The following is a 20,165-nucleotide window of genomic DNA, read 5'->3' as shown; positions in this document are numbered from 1 at the left end:
AAGGTACCCTCACGGATGACAGCACTGTATAAAAATAGACATAATATAACAGCATACAATAGCAGAACATAACATAAAATAACATTTGCTTATGCATAGGTATGAGAGAGAGAGAAAGAGAGATAACAAGAGACTGAGAGTTTGTGTATTGGCAGGTAGGTAGGTAGGGATGGTACCAAAACTAGCCCAGGCAAAAAACGTTCAAACCAGCCCCACAGTGCATTACGTGAAGTAGCGTAAAAGTGGGTATGTTCTTCTTGAGTAGGTTGGGTTAGGGGTTTCTCACAGAAAAGTTTAGAAAGGGTTCATATGTCAGAATTTATTTTTAATATAGTACTAATTGTCAAGAATTGTATAGTAGTGTTGCTGTCTTACGAAGATGATATGGAATTCCCTTGGTGCGTGTTCTGCTCTCCCTACAATGCTTGTCTACAACTCTTTAGTAGAAAGCTAACAAAAGACACCACATCAGTACCTCCGTCATGGACATCGAAGACTGGGTCAAGCTTCTCAATAAATGATGTGTTCACATCTGAAGTAATGAGAATCACAGATTATTGGAGTTATCACAATCCAAAAACAGTTAGATATGTTTGCATGAAGGCAATGGAAGTTCACCTTCCAATTTATTGATGCAAAGACTTGAACAGTGCTATGGTTGAGGTTCACTGTATAAGCCATTCAATGCGGATAACGTAAAAAGGAGAAATAACCTTTTATCACGCCTACATCAAACTGAACATTCTAACATGCTAAATGGACATGTCAAAATAACTGAGAGTCTCTTGATTAAATACCTTTCACATTTTCCAGGGAATATATTGGTGAAACTCTGTGGTTCGGCTAAAGATGTACATAAATGGTGTTAACATTACCCCATATAAAACACATCTTAACAAAATATTGTCTTGTAGGTAAGAGTCATATACACACCCCACAGTATTCTGTATCAGTCCTCCCACTAACAATGCCTACTGGCTTCTCAAAACCTATTATTAAATATTTTCCTTCTGCGTCCTTTCAGAAATCCAAAAAGAAACATCATTTACCTAAATAGCATAGGCAGATCTTACTTGAAGGCGAGCCAACAATCTACTAGTTCTAGGGATCCAAGGACTCACCAACTGACAGGTATCTGATGATTTCAGCATTAATCCAATCCTAAATCAATGGAAAATGAACATGGAAAGACTAGGGTCCTGATTTAGATCTTGGTGGTCTTCCCACTGCCTCTCGGTGGCATGGTCATGAAAGACAACCAAGCCGATGGCGGCTCACCCACACTTTTTAGATGTATCTGCGAACAGAGATGACTACCGGTGGTAGCGATATTTCATGCTGGTGAAGGTCCTGCCATCACTTTCTTGGGGGTGGGGTACTGCTGATCCGATTTGGATGTTCTTGATTGGTTGACAGTGTTCTGGCGGAAGAGCCCTGACAAGGGGCCAGCTCGGTGGCGGGGAGCCTGTTAATTGACATTTATATATATATATATATTCACTGAAAAAACCATAGGTTATAGACCATATATAGTTAGGAATTAGCATTTAAAAAACCTTTTTTTACTCACACAAAACCATTGAAATTCCATATATAGTTAGTTGCACTAACTATATATCGCGCACCCGCAATCCACTGCTGATGATGTCACATATTACATCATTCATGACATGGTCAGTGACATCACTGATGACATCACTGATGACAACATCCAGTGATTATGTGTTTCTGTAAAGTTTAAATATGTTTTACATATTGAAGAATGAGTGGATGTATAAGTGTCTGAATGAAGGTTTTAGTAGGTGCGTGATTGACTGTATGAGTGAGTGATTAAATGCGTCTTACTGAATGCACGGGTTAGTGACTAAACTGTCTGAAAGTGTGCATCAGTATGTCTGTTGTTGTGCAAGCTGCTGCATGTGTTGATCAGTAGCTATATAAGTAGCTATATGGGTTATTGATTGGTTGCACAAGTATTTGTATGGGAGACTGAGTGTGTGTATGGCTGGCTGGGAGGTGTGTGACTCTGTGCAGATCAATGTGTACTTGTATCAGTGATTCTATAAGAGAGTAACTATGTGTTAGTATATGTTTCAAAAATGTAAGGTGTTCTGTGTTTAACTGTATAGATGAGAAAATGGAAGTGTGATTGATTCTTTTCAGGACTGACTAGGTGTGTGAGTAACTCCATGGATGAGTGGCAGAGTGTGAGTGTCTGTATAGGTGTATGAGTGCATATGATAGTGTTGTAAAGATGAGTGATTGTATGTATGAATGATTGTATGAGTGAATGTGTGTGTAGACATAGGAATCAGTGAGTGCGTATGTAGTAACTAGTATTGGTGTGTCAATGGTTTCAAAAATGATACTCTCTATTTAACACTGGGTGTAACGGAGGTTATATTAGAGTGTGAGGAGATGCATTGTATTATCACATGAATGATATCATCAGTGATGTGATCATTGATGTCAAGTGAGATGTCATCAGTGATGTCATTTGAGATGTCATCAGTGATGTCATCAGTGATGTCACTGACCATGTCATGAATGATGTAATATGTGACATCATCAGCAGTGGATTGCGGGTGCGCGATATATAGTTAGTGCAACTAACTATATATGGAATTTCAATGGTTTTGTGTGAGTAAAAAAAGGTTTTTTAAATGCTAATTCCTAACTATATATGGTCTATAACCTATGGTTTTTTCAGTGAATTTTCAAGGTTTTGTAAATGCTAATTCCTAACTATATATGGTCTATAACCTATGGTTTTTTCAGTGAATTTTCAAGGTTTTGTAAATACTAATTCCTAACTATATATGGTCTATAACCTATGGTTTTTTCAGTGAATTTCATTGGTTTTTTAACAGCTAATATCTGTAGCTGTAAAATGTATTCTTCTTTAAATCCAAAAATATATTTTATATGTTTATTAATAATTTTTTTTTTAAATATTTTTTTTTCTTCGTTCCCGCTTCGCGAATCGGGAAGCTTCCCGTTAGCTGACCTTGATGCTGCGAAATAGACCGCGAGCCGGTAAACGTTCCTTTACCGCAACTGCCGCGTTAGAAAACAACATCGTGACGCCTCCCGTCCGCATGACGTTTCGCGTTGTCGCGTGATACGTCATATGACGTGCTACGTTAGCGAACTGGTACGCTTACCGAGGCGCAAAGCGCAGGTTTCTGGAAGCAAACCGGGAGGCTGTGCAAAGCGCGTAACGTAAACACAGCAGGTCATGTGACTTGGTAATAACACTTTTCATTGGTTCATTTCACTTTTGGTTTCCTAATGATGTAAGACTAGGTCATATAATCTAAAATGAACACTTTTCATTGGTTGAGAACTATTGTTTTTCCCAAATGATGAAAATCCCTCCTTCTTTCCTCACTCTGACTTTCATCATTGTGAGAGAAAGACCCTTTGTTACCAGTGAGCAATGGCTTCTTTAGTAGCTTCAGCTGGTGCTTCCCCACCACCTCCACCACATCCAAGGAAGAGAGGACCACCTGCTGAAGTTATAATTCAGCAAGAAGAGGAAGAAGAGGAAGAGGAGGAAGAGCACGAAGAGAGGCAGTTTTTGCCTGAGGAGCCCAGGACGTCTCACCGGAAAGAAAACTTCATTTGGCAATTTTTTAAAATTCCCAAAGGTCAGAAAAAAGTAAATGCAAGATACGTAACTTGCCTTATATGTCAAGATAGACTGTCCAGAGGGACCGACAAAAAATACAGTTTCGGAAACTACACAATGCATCGCCATATGACTAGGTGGCATCCTAACAACTACAGTGCTGCACAGTTTCGTAACGACCTAGATAATCTCCCTATTATGGCCAGAAGATCTGTTGTACCGGAAGTAACGGGACCAGAGGGCAGGGAGATGGTGCCAAATATACAAATGAGATTTGGTGAAGTAAAACAAGTCTGCGTACATTGCGGTGGATTCATTTGCTACAGAGAAAGTAGCATCACTCTGATCAACAGAGCTATTGACTATCATATGCAAGTTTGTACGAAACGCCCCAAATAATAAATTCTTTTTTTTTTTGTTGCTCCTGTTGAGCCCTTTACAATGAATCGTTTTCGTTGCCCCCTCCGAAAAAAAACAAAAAAATATATAAAACTGTTCAGAAAAATTCAAAAAAAGTAAAAAAATGTTCAGAAAAATAATAAAAAAAATATAAAACAACAAAAACAATAAAAAAAAAGTTCTTTTCAGAACTACCTCCCCGTTATTAAAAAATTGGTACAATATTTGGAACTGTGCCAACCTCTATTTCTCTTAGTTCGCTTCCCAGTTCGCTCGCCGGTACGCGAACCGGAAGCGAACCAAAATTTTTTTTTTTTAAAAAAGAACAGTAAGTATAAGGGAAGGAAACAGACAGTTATGTTAAAAGAAAGACAGCTATAGGGGAGTAAACTAGAGATACTATTACCCGTAATCCACTGCTGATGATGTCACATATTACATCATTCATGACATGCTCAGTGACATCATCAGCAGAGGATTGCGGGTAACAGTATCCCTAGTTTATTCCCTATAGCTGTCTTTCTTTTAACATAACTGTCTGTTTCCTTCCCTTATACTTACTGTTCTTTTTAAAAAAAAATTTTTAGATCAGTCAGAAACAGTGAAAGTAATGAAATATAAAAGACTACGTAGAATATGAGCACTGTATGCAACAACTTTGACACTTACAGAAGCCTCACCTTCTCCATGCCTCCTACACAGTTCTACATGTACATCATAAATGCAAACAGAACAGAATTAATTATACATGTTAAATGGTTTATTTTTGCTGTTCTCAGAATGTATCAAATTTCACTAAAACAGTGACTTGAAGGTATTCATCATATAACAGCGGGGAAAAAAAACCACAATCAAAATGATTGTGTTTAAAAAACCCATACAACATAACAAATCAGAATTCAGAACTCCTTAAAGTTAACTTACTTTCCATGACGTCCAAGGATGTCCTATAAACAGCTTACACTCTGTTGTGCTGTTATTACTTTCAACCCGCCACTTTCTGAAAGAAAACCTCCATCGTTTTCAAAAACATGTTACATACAATAAATGACTTCTCGCTCTCTACCACACGTTTCCACAAGGACAAATCGTGTCTGAGCCATTTATAACTTTTAGAATTCTTTTAAGCCAATCCCGTCATGTTCTATTTCCGCAACTTTCACAATTAAAATGTTGAAGATCATTTTCACAATCCTGGACTAGTAATATCTTTCCCTTCTTGCTCAATCATGTTCTACATTTCCTATCACACTGATACTGCTTACTATGAAGCAGACTTACACTACCTTTATGACTAGTACAATTATTTAATTCTCTACATCACTTTTAATCACAAAGCAATGTAAAACAGTAGACAGCATTGCAGACTTACATTCCCTCTACTCCATGTTTTGATTGGCTGCTTCAATTAGCTTATAAAAAGAAACAGTTTTTCTGAACTCATTCAAAGTGCACGTATTTCTCCATGACGTCCAGTGTTATGGTAAGAAGTTATGTCTCTGTACTACACTTATCCTCAAGGCCAAATCGTGTAGGAGCCATTAGAACTACTTGAAATTCCTCAGAGCACATCCCGAGATTCTTTCCCTAAAATTTTGGTTTTAAAAACACCAGGTAAGAGTTTTTAAGGTCATACGGCAATTTTTTTTTGAAAATTAAAACAGAATCATTGCAGAATGACCAGCCATTTCTACACTTTAAATAAGCTGTGTAATGTCCTGATGTTATTGAAGGACCATCATGATATATAATTGCTACAGTTACAAAAGTCCTTCCTGATATTGACAACTGTGAAGCCACAAAATTTTTAATTAAAGTTGTCAATTTTGTTCCATCAGGCCTACATCGTTGGAACATTAAAATGACATACTGGCCATATGTTCGTATAAATAATGTGGACATCATTTCAGATTTACATTGGCTACACTCCATGTTGTGATCAGCTGCTTTTACTAGCTTATTAAAAGAGACTGATTTACTGTCTGGCAAAGTTAAATATATAAATCTTTCTGAGTCTACACTAGTAGTACTTGATACCCTACAGTTCTCGCAGTCATGCTGCCATTGATAAGAAAGCCCAAACAGGTGATCTACATCTACACCTTCATCATGCAATACATCAAGCATATACATTAAAAACTCCTGACAATCTTGCTGACTATTTTGAGAGAATTGTGTTTGGCCTGAACATCTGTCTAACAGATTTCGAATTTCAGACACACTTTCTATGTTTGTTCCATCAGTGCTACATTTCTCTAACACAGAATTTAACAAACTGCAAAATCTTTGATCAGAATTGACCACAATCTCTTCTTTTACATTTTCTAGAGAAAACAAAACATTAACCACTACATTAACATAGCAGTTGACACCAGAACTGTTTTCAAATTGAAAACCAACAACATCTTCAACAGAATCCTTTTTGTTTCTGCTTATAATTTCAGGTTCATCGACTTTTCGTCTTTTTGCTACAACCTCCCCAGTATTGGTCACATTTCTTCGTTTCCGGCCTACCACACGTTCCTCAAACAAAGGATACTGAGGCAAATGTGGCGCATACTCTCTTCTTAACCTATTGTATTCCTTAACACAATCTAGATCCGCACAAATGTTTGTGACATCACACTCAATCAAGTACAATCCCGATAAAGTTCTAACTCGTGACAATGCCACATATGCCATACCCTCCTTGAACACAGAAGTGCCAATATTCACCAATGCACAGTCTACACTTAAACCTTGCGATTTATGGATTGTCACCGCATATGCCAAGCAAACAGGAAACTGCTTACGACGAACATATAAGTCTTTTACAAGCAAAAATCTAGCAGAACAACGACCAATTAGCTGTACTTCCTCAATGCCATCAAATTTAATTTTTAAAAATTCAATTCCGTCTCTATTTCTGTATTTCACAAAATCAACAACAATACCCATTGATCCATTTACCAGACCTCTTTCAACATGTAAATTCCTTCTTAAAATTATACGGCAGTTCAAGCACACATTCAGAGTCTTTTCAAAACCTGCAGTTTTAGATATACTCTTCTCTAATGAATCCAATTTTGTTTTCAGATTCTCAGACAAAATAATTGTTGATCCCATATGCTCTACTCTGTCAATAGCTTCCAGTTTCACAATCTCTTGCTTTTCTAAATGCAACATTTTGTTGTTGAATTTGGCACATTCTGCAAGAGTTGGCATCAAACATATTCCAGATTTTTTCTCAGTAATTTTCTGAAAAATATTCTCAGGCACAACATCTTCGTCTGGATATAAATTTGTCAGTAATCGTGCATGTAAAGCTTCTTTCCCATGCTCGGTCACTTTTCCAATTCTAACATCTTGTAGAATAGTCTTGTAAACTTCATCCTTTGCCTGACGCATATTTTCATGCAGTTCAGCATAATTGAAGTTTAACCATATATTGACGTTGCCAATGCTCCCTAAGCACTTCCTGGTATCTTCATGCGTGAGCATTTTGAACACAGGTTGCCCTTTCACTGGTGTCAGCTGCAGAAGATCTCCGAAAACAATGATGTGTTTGCCACCAAATAACACATCATACTCTGTTTTGAGAACTTCTTGCATTCTCAAATGCACAAAGGCAAGCATGACATTGGAAACCATGCTTACTTCGTCAATGATAAGAAGTTTCATTTTCCTCAAGACTCTTGAAACTTCAAAACAAGCATCTCCAGATAGCTTGTGATATTCTAATTTGTTGTCATGCTCCACTGGCAGCATCAGTAAACGATGTAAAGTAATCCCTTTAATGTTATGTGCTGCCAGTCCAGTTGGAGCGGTGACAACACAAGACAGCGATGACTCTGTCCTTTCCTGCAAATAACATGAAATTGCTTTAATAAGGAAACTTTTTCCAGTTCCCGCTTCTCCACTCACGTACAGTCGGACAGGCTTCAACGACGTACATGAGCACTCTTTCTTGTCATGACTTAATCCATGATCAATTTGCATGGTAAGTTCGTCATATATTTTCCTCTGCTCAACGTTGAGTTGTCTTTCCAACTCTTCTAAGTTAACCGCATCCTCCTGAGCATGTGCCATGGCTCTTTCCACTTCATTCATAGCAGTGGCAGCTTCATTTTCGATAAGAGGTCCTCCTAGTGGATCCTGACTCAATGAAGCAGAACTCTGACTGTCCTGAGAACTGTCTCTGGCAATCTCGGCTGCAATCGTTGCTTCCTGCTCAATTTCCACATTCAACATTTCTACATATTTGGGAAAAGCAGGACATTCTATGGTCTCCTTGGCAGCATTGAAAGAGTCTTCGTAACAAAGGAAATCTCCAAGCAGTTCCTCTTCTGCACGCCAAGGCTTAAAAAGTTGCAAAAGTGCTAAATAGAAAAACTCCTTTTTTTCAGGAGATTCGCCACTCAATTTTCGATGGTTTATCAAGTGGCATTTTCTTTGCTTGACCAGACATCCCTCACTTCCTATTACAGCATACACTCCTTTCTCAGTATCTTCTTTGATGTTCCTCTTGAATATGTAATTTTGCAGAACCTCATACAGACAAACATTCTCGAGGTGACTGCTTCGATTTGGATAATATGTATCCAACATGTTGGTCTTCAAAATGTCGGTACTGTTTGGCTCCTTTTCCGCCAAATACTCAATTTCCCGCACAGGTTTGAGAACTCGATTACGCGTTGCAGCAAGACCAACACTCACCCAAACGATACTCCTGGACTTGGCATAGAGACTTGCTGAAGACAACCGGTCAGAACATTCGTAAGCTCCGATTTCTCGATGCGACAACATCTTCAGACTGAAACTGTACAACTTCTTGCTGAGGCTCTTTTCATGGGAAATGTCCTCCCACATATCCTTCAATTCTGTCTTCTCTTTTTTGGTGATGTAAGATGTCACATACCGAGCCACAGCCATACAGTTATCAGCCACAAACTGTATATCCATGTTAGCATTCCACATGGACAAAATCACCGGGTTGTAGTCGTTGATGTACTTAGACTCTTCGTTCCTCTTCAAATTGTATGTGTTTTTAGGTGATTTCTTCATCACATTATGTCGCAGCGAAGACATCAAACTGTTCACTCTTCCTTTAGAAATCACCGGTCGTGGAAAGCCGAAACGACATTTGGTGTAGAACTTGTCTTTGTTCCGGAATTTACGACGACAGTACTTTCCACATCGATGGCTTTGGAAACGTAGAACTTTTTCTCTTAGGCTTTTTTTCTCCTTTGCGTTTGGAACAGCACACGTAGAATACTGTTCTATGAAACTCATCACTGAGTCTTCTGCATCCGTTCCAAATTTAGGTGCATCCTTGATCCACAGCAACATATGTATATGAGGAGCACCTCTTGCTTGGTACTCCTTCCTCCAGAAGAAATCCAACACCTCTCCAAGAGGTGGATTCTTCTTATTCATGATGAAAGACATCATACCTTCAAATCTATGATTGAAGTACCTACATACATTGACTGGATCCAAAGAGCACAGTTCTCCGGGTGTCTTGAATTAGATGTTTTCTACGTTAGCATTTGCCTCTCGTAGAAATTCAAGTAAGTCTTCCCAGCCATACTCAGCACAGCTCAAAGTGAGGAACCATGTGGGAATTCCTAAGTTTCTCAGCATACATTTTAAATCACCATGACGACGGTACCAGTACTCATTAGTACCACGCTGACACGCCATGAGATTAATCAGGTGAGAATCCAAAATACTGTCTTGGACATTGACTTTATCCATAAAGTCACTTGCCGAGATGTTTTGCATGTGTATACCACTTTTCAAGATGTGGTTCACTGCATATGACAGTCCAGACAGATCGCTTTCAAACAGGAGATGAAACAAATAAGGAATGCATTGTCGAAACCTAGGATCTCCTGCATACAATCGCAAAGTCCGGTATTCAGAAGCAGGAATTTGATGAGGTCGCTCATCATATCTTCCTCCCTGACCTGTTGGAAAAAGCTGTGGGAAACACCGAGCTTCCAAACTTTCCTCCCAAACACTAATGGGACTCCCTTTCGCTTGTTTCATTTGAAACAACTCAATAGCATTCCCCATGACTTCCTTGGAATGCAAAGGATGAACACTATAATGTTCATATATTTCTTCACTAGTACAGGGTTCTACTTTCTCAATTTGACCAGCACACAAATTGCTATCCTCTTCCTCACTTACTTCCTCTTCTGCAAAATATACATTTTTATAGTATTTATTATATTTTTTCAAATACAATGTTGCCCTTTTGACTTTCCTAACATCTACTAAATCTTGCCATATTTTCTTATTCTTTGTCGGAACACCATTAACTAAGATAACAAGAGGTTCCTCTTCCACTTTTTCTACTCCAATTGTGTTAATGTTTTTCTTCAAATCTAGAGGCAAATAAACAACTCTTCCCTTTAATCCTCTCTGTAAATCTGATGGAGGCAATTTCCCTGTCTTTGGCTCCATTCTTACAATAGCCTGAAAGGGATGGATACTTTGAATCAAAATAGATTCATAAGTATTTAAATCCTTCAATTCAGAAGGAATCTCAACCAATTCCAGATTATTATGAACTGCTCTAGCAGGCATCTGGTTTTGATTTAATTTGTTACAACAATAAGTACACACACGTTGATCCAATCCCAAATCAAAACAATTTTCTACCATCAAGTATGTTGTAAAATCCTTCCATTCACTATTATTTTCCCTTTCACTTTTTCCATATAAATCCACTAACTTAGTCTGATTCTTATAATAAGTGCGTCGACAACACACACAAGTGAAATTTGGCCTCTCACTTGATTTCACCTCAAACGTCGCAATTTCCCTCTGGAAATTATCTGTACTGGAAACCTGTACACTATCTTCCACATTACTCTCTTCTTCTTGGTCAATTTCAACATTCTCCTCTTTACTTCCAAAGTAACAAAACTCAATTTCTTCACATATATTCTTCACATCTATTTCAGAACCATGCAAAAGAGCAGCGCATAATTGTTTAAGCATAATTGCTGGACTCTTAGCATAATACAACATTCTAACTAATTTCCTCACTTTATTATGATGCACTGCTAGCATCCTGAAATGATGAAAAACACTCTGGCATACTCTCCTGGAAAGACAAGCCAGTGAATGACCATGCAAACCTATCACTTCTCTCACTCTGCAAGGATCTAATTCTTGCAACAACTTCATTTTCTGCTTCAAACTTTTCTTATTAAATGACCGTATAAAATCAAAAAGCAAATTGATGGAATCCTGTCGTACACTGCAAATACTACTACACTTCCAGGTGTACACAGGACCCTTAGGACGTCTCCCTAAAACCTCATTACCTAACACCTCTTCTATCTCTGTTGTCACAAGTTTTTCTTTTTCAACTGGACAACCATCTTTCACTTCATAAGCTCGACCACTGGTGTCAACTGCATGCACCAAATCATTATCCTGGAAATAACTCTCCTCATTAAAAAATTGCCTCAGAGCTTGAACTATGCATCCAATCTCCAGAAAAAACTTCACAAAAATTACTACGATGAACTATTCTCTTCCATCTACTATTTCTTTTGAAATCATAAATTGCCTTGTTTAGCTTCCTAATTCTATTGATTGTCAAAATAAACAACTTACGTTTAATTTCAAATGCCTGATCAATAACTTTCTCAACTATTTTTTTTCTCTTATAAAAAACCACTTTCTGTTGACCTTTCTTAATATTTTTTAACAAATTGCCAATTATCCTGTTGCGGAGCATTCGTTTACGAATGTCCCTAAACTGTTGTTTCCTTCTACTTTCATGCATAGAGTTATCTCTTACTCTAGCAGTAACATTTTTCATTGGCCTTTCCTTACCGTTTGAATTGCTTCTCCTTTTCTGGACTGAAACATTTTCTGTAGTAATATTTTTTTTACTACAGATATTTCTTATGAATGTTTTTGTACTCTTACCCGGTGCTTTCTTGGTGACTTGACAAATCTTTTTGTTAGAGGACTGCTGCTTTTTTTCATTCACCTGCTGTCTTTGACGTTTTGCAGCCTTTCTCACTCTTTCTTTGGTTGGCATGCTGAAATCTTGAAATGATCTGCAGTTGAATCTGTGGTAAAATATAATAAAAAATGTTATTAACCACTATTACCCAACAGTAAATTAATAACAGTCATCAAAAACTTAACACATTACTTAACATTTTTACATAGAACATTTTTTTGTACATGGCAAATTTAGAATACAGAAATAGCAGAAAAGAAATGGAATTTATATTCATTTTACCTGTGCTGTTTTATATATGAACCTGATCTAATTTGATGATCATATTTTAATATTTTATTGAAGACACTACACATAACCTGTTTTGGAAGGTGTCTTTATTTTTAAATTAAACGGTTTAAATATTTACTTTTTAATTATTATAAATTTATAAAATAAATGTTTATAGTTCCATAGGCTCAAGCACGTCAGCTTCCCATCCTATGTCATACAATTCTGACAAATCTGCATCCTCATCACGTTCTTCTTCATCCTCAGGATTGAAATCATCCAAGGGATCAACATCCACTGATGTTTCAATTACGAGTTCAATGATGAGGTCGAAATCAACTGATTGCTGATTGTCGCTCATGTTGATGTTGTCTTTATCTTTAAAGAAAGATAACAACAATGAGATGTTGCAGAGTAAGAAACAAATCTCAGAGATTATAATAGTAAAATTGTTTAACAAGAGTAACATTTTGCAGCTATTATTTAACCATGTCCAACGATGCTGAGGAGGCAGCCGCGGGCCGTGGAGGGAGTTACGGTGGAGCAGGGAGGCGGGTAGGGGGAGGGGCAGGGTGGAGGGACCTAAAAACTGGCATATGAATAATTGCAGGTAAGTACACAATTTAATTATTCAAACGAATTTCGTAGCGCGCACAGCATCGCAAAATGCGATGCTGTGCGCGCTACGAATTTCGTTTAAATAATTAAATTATGTACTTACCTGCAATTATCCATATGCCAGTTTTTAGGTCCCTCCACCCTGCCCCTCCCCCTCCCCGCCTCCCTGCCCTGTGGAAAAGTAAATTTTGCCATGTTGTATGTGCCTACGTGTTCCCCATCTTATGTCATATGTGCATGATCGATATGCATGTATCCCCTTCTGATCGATTAAAGACGCAATTATAGTTGTGTCCATCTCTAGTATGTCAGTTTCTAGTCTTCGTGAATACAACGAATATTAGGCCTTTGTAAAGCTACGTTGCCACGTTTTACAGTGTGCACGTTAATTCGTTGAATTGTACCCGTTTCTAGGCCTCAAAAGGGCCCGGACTTAGATTCAGCTCCTGTCTCCTGAACCCTCTCCGAGGAGCGATACAGCCCCTACCTGTATCCCTGACCCTTAGCTTACTTTCATGCCACGCAGTGCCCGGCTCGGCCTGGCTCTGCCTCCCAGTCTGCCAAGAGTATGTTATGTTTCTAGTTATCAGTCCAGCCCTCCTTCTCTGCATTTCTAAGCTACTGAATCGCATCAATAGTTTCCGTCATGGTCTAGCCTTTGTGTCTCCATGAAAGAGAAATACTGTATTAATGTTCATAGAATATTCCTCACACACGCACTACATGTAGAATAATGCATGCACCAGTCTTAGTATCAAGTAGCCTTTGCCCTGATAACTTTTGGATTCTATCAACCTGTACTCTAAACACCAGATACCAGATAAGCCTGGGTACATGTCGCTCTGACACTCCAGACTTTAGTCTCCTCTTCTGGCACAGAAGTCACAGCCCCCAGTTCTCCCTGGTAACACGTCATTGTCAGTTTGCGCGCACCACTAGGTTAAAGGTCCCAGCTGCTCAGGTAGCCCCCTCCATGATTCCGCCCCATTTATGACATATTCTGTTACGTTTGCATCACATGTCTATGTATACGTTCTGCTTCAAGTATCCCTCAGGCCCACGGAGGAGACGGAGGTTGCGGTCCAGCATCCAGACGAGGCGGTGGAGGAACGCGGCGAGTCCCGACCAGAGCCCAAGCCGAGAGTCCAAGGTCCGAGGTATCCAGAGGCCCACCTGTAACTGAAGTCCGAAGTTCGTCCGTCCGTCGTCGTAGCAGTCCAGTCCAGTCCGAGGCCTTCCGTTCTTGCTGCCCGGTGAGTACCGTTGCTGGGGTAGTATCTAGACAGGGTCAATTAATTTGTCTCTGGTCCGTGGGTTTGGGTACACAGATCCAACACAAAGTGTCCACCTAGGTGGATGCGGGTCCTGACGTGTCTCTTTATGGGACCGGTAAGTTTTGTACTGTTTTAGCAGTGCATCTAGTCATTCTAGTAAGTTTCTGTTCTAGTAAGTTCTGTTCTCGAGAAATTCATGTATTCTGTAATTCAGTATTCCAGGTAATATTCTGTCCGAACTGTTGTTTTAAATGTTATTTCATGTGTTTTCAATGTCGTGGTATGAGTGATTTGTTTTCTTAAGTTATTATTGTGTTTATCGTGTATTGTACTGTGTCCAGATTCCAGTCTAAGTTATGCCTCTGTTCACGAAGTTACGTCAGTTAAAAACCAGAAAAGGTCTGCTCGAGGAAGCAGTTCCTGTCCCGCCTAGGGACAGTCCAGGTCATTTTATGTATCATAAGCATGGCATAAGTGCCATATTATATCTAGACTTATGGGTAGAGTACACCAAAGAATTAGAGGAAAAATATAGATGGCCTGTATCAGGTACATGGGATGCCGAGTGCATCATGCGAGTAGAAGAAGTATTATGGAAAAAGAAAGCCAGACAGTCCCAGAAAGATGCCATCGAGTTATGGCGCAAAGAATCTCATAAAAGAACCGAAAAAGAAATCAGAAAGTCAGAATTAAGTAGAGAATCCTCAGAAAGAGCCCAAGAAAGGGAATTAATCGAAATAGGTGAACGAGTTAAAGCCGAACAGTCAGACAGACAGAGAAATGCCCTCATTAAGGGTATGTATCCTCTTCTTGCCGAGGGCTTGTCGAAAGCAACCCCGGAAGCACCATGTAATTTCCCGCCGCCATTAGTTCCGATTAAGCTACGTCACAAACCGACCGCAGCTGATATTTTTCTCTCGTCCTATTTGGACGACACGGTCCCAGAATATGCAAATCCTGCTCCGCCCGCTCCTGTAAATAATGTAATTCCTGTCCCTCCAGCCACCGGGGCACCTGTTACAGCACCTGTTACGGTACCCCCGGTCCAGCCTGCAGTACAAGTACCCGCTACATCGGTCACTCTGCCAACACGAAGAGTATCAGTCGACGATTCCAGTTTAGGGGCCGCGGGGGGAGGTCCTCCTGGTACCCTGCCGCCACACAAACGTGTAACATTAGTTGAGTTACATGAACGTGCGTTACAGCGTACGCCCAAATATCAGTCTGTTGCAGATATCAGACGAGCTCTCACCGAATGCCGTTATGATCCAGTCCCAGGCGATGATAATATGGTTATATATTCATTGCGTGTAAGACGGGTGACCGAGTATTTGGACACCCTACCGAATATGAAAGAAGATCTAGACAGAATATATCGTTTCATCCGTACAGGAGAAGACCCAGAAAGTATTGGCGAAATCATGTCTCTAAGGAAAGCCGAGACTCAGCTCATGCTATTAAAGTTTCTAGTTAATTGTTTAATAAGGGAACAAGATTGTCCGACTAAAGATCCGATCGAAATGAGAGTTCTGACAAAGTGGAGTGATCATATAGCCGAAGGAAGACACAAGACACTCAGTAGTATAGAGAGTATGTACAAGAAAATTCGTAAGGAAATAATAAGGTTACACGAGAAACGCAAAGCAGCACAAGTAAGCGAGAAAGAAGACAACACTGATACTGAAGAGGTAGAAGATGAGAATCCCTCCAGAATAGCGTATGTAGGTAGATCTGGACTTCTAGACCGACATTCACGCCTAGAACACAAGAAAGTTTTTCATCTTCCAGCACCAGAACAAGGTTCTCTTGAGCAAGTTTTCCAAGCTACCGATCACATTCTGAAATCACGAATCGGTTATAGTGAACTTAGTACTATGTATGAACAAGAACTAGCCCGATCAGCAGTTCGATGGACTACTGATTCTACCACTTTTCCAGACGAAATAGTGGCACAAATGTTTCTGAAACTGCCCCCAGCCGAGCAGCGACTGGTGGGTATGTATATGATCCAGCACCTCATCACACTGTATGAGGGTCAGCATTCTGATCCAGGTCCGTTACATGATGTTCTGAACGAGTTACTCCAGTATAGATGGAAAGGTTTAGGTACCGATTTAATTAGTATCATTCTAGAACAGCGCCACAAATATAGAACGTTTCTGAATCCGCATTTTGTTCATGTCTCACCTCCAGAAAGTAAATCATTTTACATAGATAGACAGCATCCGTTACGAGAAGTACACCCAGTTAGGACAGCGGGTGGTGAAATGCAACGAGTATTTGTTTACACCCCTATCACAAAAATGGAACTCTTAGAGATGAAGAAATTAATTCCCTGTCACGACAAAGACCCAGCAGGGTTCCATCGAGAATTAAAAGACATGCTCCGTATGGGAGAATACACGTATCCAGATATCATTAAAATGTTAAAGGTCCTGTTGCCCGCAGGGGTATATGAAAAACTCAAGGAAAAAGAATGGGAGGTGGGAGAGAAAAAGATTGATTGGACAGCTTTAGAAGCTGAAGATAAAATACGAGTACCAGGTACCGGTCTTGGGGACAAATGTAAAGAATTGCCCGAGTTATTGATTCAAGTTTTGCCAAGGTTACTAGCCACGAAAAAGGAAGATTGGGATGCAATCTCAGCATGTAAACAGAAACAGGATGAAGACACTAGTGATTTTTATTCTAGATTTGAAAAATGTTTTATTATTAACAGTGGTTTGAAGACAAGTAGCGATTCGTACCCTCATCTTTTTGTTACTAAACTAGTCGAGAATTCAAGTCCACAAGTTAAAAATCGAGTTTTGAAAGTCGAAAGTAGTTGGCAAGCTAATACTCCGTCACAAATGCTCCAGATGCTCCAGTATCACCAGAATAGAATCAGGGAAGAGCAAGAACACGAGAGGAGACGTATGAAAGACACGAAAATGAAAGTGTTAGTTGCACAATCTGTTCCACAAGACAGTCAGAAGAGGGGTCCGAATCAAGCCAGTCATCCTGCAGCTCCCGTTAAAGGGACATGCAATTACTGTAAACAGCCAGGTCATTTTATAAACGAGTGTGCAGTTCTGAAACACAACATAGCAACTGGTAAAACTAAAGAAAGACCACGTCCGCCTAGACAAGAACAAGTTTCACAGACTTCTCAGTCACCATAGAATGCACAACAGACAGTTCCAGCACCGCAGCCTATCGCTGCAACACAGCATGTTACACAGCAAATGTACCAGTATGCTCAGACAGAGTATCCAGAGTATCAACAGTATTCATGAAACAGCCTAGAGAGGGAGGTAGGCTTGCCTCTCATCGAGATACCTGTAGATCAAGAGGGTCCCTATGTACACAGTCAAGTATTAGGGAAAGACAGAAAGTTTCTGATTGATACAGGGGCAAGTAGGACTACTATCAGTCATGACGAGGTTCCAGGGGCTCCGCTCTCAGGCTCTAGAAATGTTTCCCTTGGATTTTCAGGAAAACCGATTGTCAATGAAATTTCAAAACCAGTTACTCTAGAAGTTGGTCCATTGTCCCGAACTACTGATTTGTTACTTACTAAATCATGTCCCGAAAATTTGTTAGGCATTAAGACGTTAAAAGAATTAGGAGCAGTTATATGCTGTTCCCCAGAAGGAGTCCGATTGTTTTTAAGAGACTTTAAAGGTCACTATGTATTACGCGATTTTGATCCAAGATTATCCAATGTACCGCAGCATTTATGGGCGCAAGGTCCAACTGATGTAGGTTTTATGCAAATCACACCCCATCATGTGACTCTCAAGCAAGGTATAGTTTTGCCACGAGTCAGACAGTACAGATTGCCACCTGAGGCTGTAGCAGCCTTATCCAAAATTATTGACGAGCTTATTGTTCAAGGAGTGGTTGTAGAAACTGACTCCAATGTATGTAATTCTCCTATCATCCCAGTCATGAAACGTACTGATCCAAAGGCACCTCCAGTATATCGATTAGTGATTGACCTTCGAGAGCTTAATAAATGTATCATACCCCAGTATCCAGTAGTCCCAGATATTTCATCCCTATTAACAGCTATTGATTCTGAAGCTACATTTTTCACTGTCATCGACCTCAAGAATGCATTTTTCAGTGTTCCCATTCATCCAGACAGCCAGTACCTTTTCGGTTTTTGTTTAAATGGAAGGAGCTATAAATTCACACGAGCTCCTCAAGGTTTCACAGAAAGTCCTAGTATTTACAGTCAAGCACTTAAGAGACAACTAGACAACATTCACATGCCAACTGACACTGCCCTGCTCCAGTATGTCGATGATCTACTGATCACAGCCCGTTCTGAACGTGACTGCGAGCGAGCGTCACTTACAGTCCTGTATTTTCTGGCTGAGCAGGGGCACAAGGTGTCCCCTTCGAAGCTTCAATTCTGTGTCCAGCAAGTGATCTACTTAGGCCACTTACTGTCCAAGTGGGGTAGGCAGTTGACACCAGACCGTATCCAGTTAATAGCGAGTCTTCCACAGCCCAAGACACAGAAGGAGGTACGAGCTTTTATTGGCCTCACTTCTTACTGCAGACAATGGATTCCTCAGTATGCATTTCTAGCTAAGCCACTGATACAGTTAACGACACAGGAGGCAGCCGTATCGACTGTCCTCCCTTGGACCCAGGAACATACTCTTGTTTTTAATGAATTAAAGAAAGCCTTATGTCAAGCACCTGTTCTAGCTACACCGAACTACAGTAAGCCTTTTACACTTTTTGTCACAGAACGTGATGGTACTGCATTATCTGTTCTCACACAAGATCAAGCAGGACAGTACAAGCCCTGTGCTTATTTTTCGAGCACATTAGATCCAGTAGCCCAGGCTTTGCCTGCGTGCCTCAAGTCAGTTGCAGCCACAGCTCTAGCTATCAGACAAAGTGATTCCATAGTATTAGGACACTCCCTGACAGTACAAGTTCCACATTCCGTGGAAGTTCTTTTAAACCGAACACAGACTCAGCACTTGACCATTGCACGTTTAACAGGTTATGAACTGACACTGTTCCAGCCACACATAGAAATCAGACGCTGCAACATTCTAAATCCTGCTACACTGTTACCGTCAGTTACTTCAAATCCTGCCACACATGACTGTGTGGAAGTTGTTAACACTATGACCAAGCCAAGACAAGACCTGACAGACATTGCATTACCTAATCCCGACCTGACACTTTATGTGGATGGTTCATGTATGAGAACAAGTACAGGAGAACTAGTAGCCGCGTATGCAGTGACTACTGACACTGAAGTTATTGAAACACACCGTATTGACACCCTGTCTGCTCAAGCAGCAGAGCTAGTTGCTCTGACCCAAGCCTGCATACGTGCCAAGAACCTGAAAGTAAACATATACACAGATTCACGTTACGCATTCGGAGTCGTACACGACTTCGGAGTGCTCTGGCAGGAGAGAGGTTTCATGACTTCTCATGGAACCAAGATTCAGCATGGTCTCCTCATTCAAGCTCTGTTAGAGGCAATACATTTACCGACAGCTATCGCTATCATGAAGTGCAAAGCACATACGAAAGTTACTGACATCATTTCCCAAGGTAATGATCTAGCAGATCGAACAGCCAAGCTTACAGCTCAGACCCCAGACATTCCAGTTAACAAGACACAGACATGCATTCCAGAACAGACTACTTGTATGACAGTTAAGGACCCTACACAAGATGTCATAGACATACAGTTACATGCCACTCCCGAGGAAATCAAGAAATGGTCCGAACAAGGAGGGGTCCAGACAGATCAGGGATGGGTGACGAAGGGAAAAGCCACATGGTTTCTCCCCGACTCTATGGTTCAAGTCATTATTAATACCGCACATAGTCCAGCACATCTAGGAGAAAAAGCCATGTTAGACAGTATACAGAACCTTTGGTTCAACAAGCACTTACGAGCTGCAGCCAAGCAGAAAGTCCGTACCTGTATGATATGTTGCCAGTTCAATCCAGGTAAAAGTGTCCCGGTGGAACAAGA

This window comes from Lissotriton helveticus, chromosome 7 (genome assembly GCF_964261635.1).
Source record: "Lissotriton helveticus chromosome 7, aLisHel1.1, whole genome shotgun sequence".
Classification (NCBI taxonomy): Eukaryota; Metazoa; Chordata; class Amphibia; order Caudata; family Salamandridae; genus Lissotriton; species Lissotriton helveticus.
This window is presented reverse-complemented; position numbering follows the sequence as displayed.